Source organism: Otolemur garnettii, unplaced genomic scaffold, assembly GCF_000181295.1.
Source record: "Otolemur garnettii isolate 467f Iridium unplaced genomic scaffold, OtoGar3 scaffold00244, whole genome shotgun sequence".
NCBI lineage: Eukaryota > Metazoa > Chordata > Mammalia > Primates > Galagidae > Otolemur > Otolemur garnettii.
The window spans coordinates 233,050-239,355 of record NW_003852639.1 but is presented as its reverse complement, the minus strand read 5'-3'; positions in this window follow the sequence as shown (position 1 = coordinate 239,355).

Here is a 6,306-nt window from a genome sequence, read left to right as displayed (position 1 = left end):
ATTGCATTAGAGTGAGCTCATGGCAAGTGGCATTGTCTGCTCCTGGATTCCCAGCTCCCAGAGCCCAGACCTGGTTCTTCCTCCCCACCCCTGTCAGAGACTCTGGGACAGGGCACAGAGGCACCGCGTGGGGCACAAACTTGGATGCCCCTCACATCCAAGTGGAGCACACCTCTATCTTTAAGAGAACCCAAGTCCTGCCTAGATGGGGCTCTGCCCTTTACCAGCTGGGTGACCCTGGGCACCAAATGTTTTCAAGCTTCAGTGTTCTCTTCTGAAGGACAATAACACCATTCTGTATGTCAGCTGTAAGGATTAAAATGGAAAACTGATGCAAAGTATGCGTAAGTGATTGGCACAAAATGGGTGCTCAACAGTCACTGGGCTCTGAACACTCTTAGAAGTGTGGAGGGGGCAGCTGCAAGCATCTGAAGACCATTAGTGGCACTTGAGTGTCATAAGCTCTTGGATGAAGGGGTTAGCCAGGAGGAAAAGGTTCAAGAGATCTACTGAATACTATGTGACTATTATTAATAACAATATACTATGTATACAAAAATTGCTAACAGTAGATTTTGAATGTTCTCACCACACAAATATGATAAATATGTGAGGTGATGCATATGTTAAATAGTTTGATTTAGCCACTCCACAGTGTATGTGTATATGGAAACAGCGTGTTGTACACCGTAAAGATACACAGCATTTACTTGTCAAATAAAAAAAATAAAAAAATTCTTGACTGAGAGAAAGGGAAATAGGTAAGCTAGTCCTGAGGATCATGCATTTTTATTTCAGACATGGAATTTAGCTGTGGCTCCACTGAAGCCTTAGAATATCCCAAGATCTCGGAAAGCCACGCAGCAACTCCTAAAGACACAGGCTTCTAAACCCACGGTCTCTCTGTTAAATCCTGGTCCTGACTCTCTGGCATCGCAAGCTGTGCACAGGGTAGTAACTAAAAACGACCCAGAGGAACCCATGCCTTATCAAGACAAGCATCCTTTCCACCTGGTGTCATTTGGATAGAAGCAACCTGAAATGGCCTTGGAATGGGATCTCTGCTCAGGTCCCTGTTAGGGAGAAGAAAGACTCTGCAAGGGGGTTATCCTGGATAACCATCTATTCCTCAAGATGAACTGTGCTGGTGCCTTGTTGCCTGTGCAGGGAAATGGAGAAGCAGGGTGCCAGGCCCTCACCCTTCCCAAGGCAGCAGGACCAATGAGAGCCCTGCTTGGCAAGTTTGTCCTTGAATAGGGCTGCAAACACAGGAAAGGTTAGTAAAGCTGTGCCACGGCCTCTAAGCCTCCTTCTTCCAGCTCTTATAAATAGATATTTTTCAATTATTTGGTTTCAATTATTAGCCAAAGAAATCAAACCCATGTGTCATTGGAATGATCTCTGTGTGGCTGGAGAAAGTGTGAGCATCAGCTAGTTCTTGGGCTTTGGGGTGTCAGATCTTGTCCATCTGTTTTTGCTTGTACCCCAGTCACCCAGAGAGGGCTTTGTGTAGTGGAGGTAGTGAGCTCAGGAAGGGCGACCTAGACACCACACAAACTCAACCCCTGTGCTGGCCTTGGGATGGCATTGTCCACCACCTTTGTCAGCATTGCTCTGCTCTCCTCCTTTTCCAGGCTTTTGTCTCTTGTGCGTACACACACACCACACATACACACACAGGGCACTTGCCCACACTCAGCACCACATGTTTCTGAGGCACACGGCCAGCACTCAGTAAAGTTGCTGGGCTGGAAATCTTCTACCAATTTACAAGACATACACACTTATTTGCTATCAGCCACAATCCGTATCTGCCAGGGAGCGATGTCCCGCTTCTGCATCACTGTCACAGGAGTAAGATGCCACATGTCTCTTGAGAACATTCATTTTCTCTTCAGGTTTTCCTAGGAGTTCACCTCATTCCACTTCACTTTCCTGAATGTGTACATGATGACAAGGTCACGGGGAAGCATGGTGTGTGATGGGGACAGGCGGCGGGTAGAGGATGCTATCCACCATGCAAATAAATACATCTTGCTTGGTTCTATTACGGTTCTGGGCATCTGCAGCACTTTCAGCCTGAGGAGGACCAGGACCTAGCTGGGAAGAGGAGAAGGAGCTGATCTGCACACGTGCAGGGAGCTGACCCTGTGCAGGAGCTGTGGGCTGGAGCAGTGCTACCAGGCCCAGTGTCACAGAGTTTAGGACCTTCTTGGAGAGAAAAGTCCAGCCCAACATGGCAGAGGAGCTGGAACTGGGAGCCAGAGCCCTCAGTCAGGACCTGAGGGGTGACAGGGAACAAAGTGGAGCAGAAACTCAGGGGACTGGTCAGCCTCAGGATGGGGCTGGCGTTTCCAGAAAAGCCTCAGAGAAGACAAGAGAGGCCCCTCGACTGTGGGTACCTTGTGGGCAGACACACTGACTCCATTGTTGTTTTGGCACCTAGCAAAGCAATGCGACTGCAGTGGCTGTTCAGTGGTGATGAGCAGTGGGCAGTGGACGTGAGGCCAGACCCCGGGAGAGGCCTTGATCCCGCACACTAGCCAGGATCACTGAAGTCACAGGGTGGGAGGCTGAGCCCTGGCTTTACATAGTGCAGAGGGGACCCTTTATGGTATAATACACATTTTTTAAAATTCTAGTGCATGTTTAGAAGGCCTGGGCGTGCTTCTAGCTTGGCTGAGGATTAGCTGAGTGCTTTCAGATAGTTGGCTTCTGCCTGGGGTTCAGGCTTTTCTACTCTGTAAACACGATCTAAGGCCCTTTCCCAGTGTGAACATGGTGTGACTTTCCCATAAGGAATGGGGACCCCACGGAGGGCATGGCTGGAAGTGTTCTGGAGACTTGGTTTCCAATAGCACGATGGAGAGGTGAGTGAGTGGGAAGCAGGGCCAGGTGGGAGACAAGCAGTGGCCCTGATTAGGACAGCAGCAATAGAAGGGGAAAGACAGGGCGGGTTGGAGGGTGACTTCAGAGTGAGGAGGGCTGGGGGACTGAGAGGATGGAGGCAAAGGAAAGGGAGAGCCAAGGGACCCTTAAGAATCTAGTGACCAGACTGGGGAATGTGGGGAGTAGGCCTGGGCGGAGGAAAAAGAAAGAGGAGACTGTCATTCACATAGGTTGCATCTGACAGATGGCAGCAGTTGGGGAGGTAGGGAGGGAGCCAGGTCTGTGCTGGGCACTAGAAAAGAAGCCACAGAAGCTAAAGCAAGGACACTGGAAGCTCCAGAAGGCCCAGGCCTCCTCCCTGAGAGCAGGCCTTGGTCAGGGCTCATGAAGGATTCCAGACCAACAGGTGCGGGAGTCGGAAGGACAAAACATTCCCAGCTCTTGGTCCAAAGACTGTGTCGCATTTGATGGCCTCCTCCATAAGCCACAGAAATATGAGGAAGTGTTCTTATGTCATATAAGCGTTGGCTTTTATTTGGAAGGTCTTTTGTTTGTTTTTGTGACTCTACTCCTTTCACAGTTACTGGTATTAAAATTACCTTTATTTGATGAAGGGAGAGTAATTATAAAGGGCCTTTGCCCCCATTGGCAAATAAAAGCTATTCCTCTTTACTGATTGCATTGTAGGTTTGTTTTTAAGTGTAGGTTTAGTGAAATTAAAAATCTTGGAACCACAAGTATAATCCATCAAAGCTTTACACTAACAAATATGGACAAGATGCATAAGGTCACATTTTATAAATGTCTGAACTTGAACTCTGGGTCTCTAACCAAAACCTTCAACAAACAAAATCAAACCAGATCAGACCAGACCAGATAAACCAGACCAAACCAAACAAACAAATTAGGACTTTGGCTAATGTCAGAATTTCAGCTGGAAGTTCTTCTCCCCTCGCCCCCCGAAGTCTGGTCTGGGTAGCAGTGGCAGGACCAGGCTTGTTAGGCACCCACACCTGCCCAGCTTGTCCCAGATATGCCAGGACTCTGTGCACAGCTCTGGCCAGCCCCACTCTCCTCAAGAGATAGGCTATGGCCTGTACTGTGACCTTCATCCAGCCTCTCAGACCAGAAGGGATTAACTCCTCCACAACACCTCTCCTCATCCTGACTGGAAGAGGCCTCTGGTGTGAGAAGTAGGAGAGTTGCCTGCCCCAGCCACCTACCTAGCTTTTCCCTGCTCAGACTTCATGGTTTCATCCACATGAGAGGAGAGGTTATTTGATTCCCCCAGGGACTAAGACTAAACTTTAACCTGTCTGGTCCTAAAAGGTGGAATGAAGCCCCTAAAAGTTTGGGATCCTGCAGTTCTGCCTCAAGGGGACCCTGCTCTCCATTGTGACCTCACTCACTCTGCAGTTCCGTCACTGTGGTCTAGTTGAGTCTAGACCAGCCTGTCCCTGGGCTCAGGCTCACAGCGCGTCAGCTGTGGCCTCGGCATCTCCTTCCAGGGTACACCATGATGCTGATTAATCCACATGAATACCCATTATACCCCACAAATACATACAATTCCTGTTTATCAAGTAAAAAGGAATACACTTATTTTTAAAAATCTCCATCTAGATGTCTCAAAGGCACACTGGTCTCCACGTGTCCAGGACTGAACTTCCCATCCCCTCCTCACTCTCACTCCCTAGAAAGGGGACCAGTACCACCCTTACTTCCCCCTAGACATGCTGCCCACCCCCAGCTACCACTGGAGCAGCCTCCACTGACCCACAAGTCCTGCTGACTTGTCTCTAGATGTTCAAGTCCCTCCCACACTGCCCTGCCCTGGCCTGGCCTGCATGGCAAGCACTCCCTTTGCCCATCTCTCTGTCCACCATCTCTCCCCTCACAAGCTACCTTCTTCACAGAAGCCAAAATGACTTTGAAAGGCTACTATAAGAAAATCCAGGGTGTCCATGAAGTTTATGTGCAATTTAAAATACATAACTTTTCTTTCTCCAAGATGAAATAGCAGTTTTTAGTAGCAAAAGAATTAACAATCACACATTTTTTTTTTTGAGACAGAGTCTCACTTTGGCATCACAGCTCACAGCAACCTCCAGCTTGTGGGCTTAGGTGATTCTCTTGCCTCAGGCTCACGAGTAGCATACAACACTTTTAAATTGCACACAAACTTTATGGACAGCCTGTATCTTGCTTTTAGGAAATACGCAGTGAAATATTTAGGGGTAAAGGGCATCCCATCTGTAGGTCACATCCAAATGTTCGGGAAAAGGAAAACAAAATGTACACGATACTGTTTCTGTGTTGTTCAGAATGAAGCAAAAGGGCAACGAGAAAAATGCGCAGTGAACTAAAGGGAACAGAACGGCGACACTCACCCCGAAACGCAGCCACAGAGGACAGGGGAACACAGAGGAGGCCTGGGCTGAGTGTCAGGAGGTAGGCAGGGTTTTTGTGCAATTCTAAAAAGGAAGGGGAGGTTTGTTTTGTTTTGTTTTTAAGGGGGCAATTTCAGTAAGTGTCATCTCTTTCTCCCTAGATAAAGTGGTAAGAAAAGTAATTAAAAAAAAATTTCCTCAGTGTGCTAATGAAAACTTCCCTTGGCACCCTTGAAGCGAACGTAAGTAAAACTTCAATTGCTTTTTGGGGCACATATTGGAATGTAATACCTGTCTTAAATCAGGCCAAAAGCTGTTTAATTAGATGCAGGCTTCAAAAAGATTACATTACAAGTGAAATATAGAGCGTTCCAAGTTGACCTAATGTATTTCAGCTACAGATACATCTCTAAATAGATGATTGTTTATTTATGTAAAATGTGTCCCACGAGAAGCTGTCAGAGAAATGTACTGAGTAAGTAGTGTGGACACAGTCCCACCTCAGGCAGCAAGAGCCGACACGGGGCTGGGGCTCAGCCTCTGCAGGCATGGGGCAAAGCAATGCCACAAAGCACGGTACCAGGAGCCCAGGGGAGGCTCCCAGGAGCCTTGAGCCCACTGCCTGTGGCTCCTGCCTCTGGCTAACTTCCTTCTACTCCTAGGAGCGAAGCTGGGGCTGAAGTGAAGGAGGCAGAGGTGGCACCCTCCCTGCCTCCTCCATCTTTTCCACGCACACCTTTCAGTTGGGACAATACAGACAGTGGGTGTGTGGAACCCAGACGAGCAGGTATCATGTTTGCTTCTGGACAGAGACCAGATCCAGTCTGGGAATTTGAGTCATAGCAGGTTCTGTGGGGCCCAGTGTCTCTATACTCTGTGCTGCCCCTACATCCAGTCGGTTCCCACTGCTGTGCACTGAGGGAAGGTGCAGACTGGCCAGTAAAGTCCATCCCAGGTGTGAGGAGACTTCAGCGTATCTGAGCACAGGGTTGGGGCTGTAGGAGCAAGGAGTCAGGCTGCCTGTCGC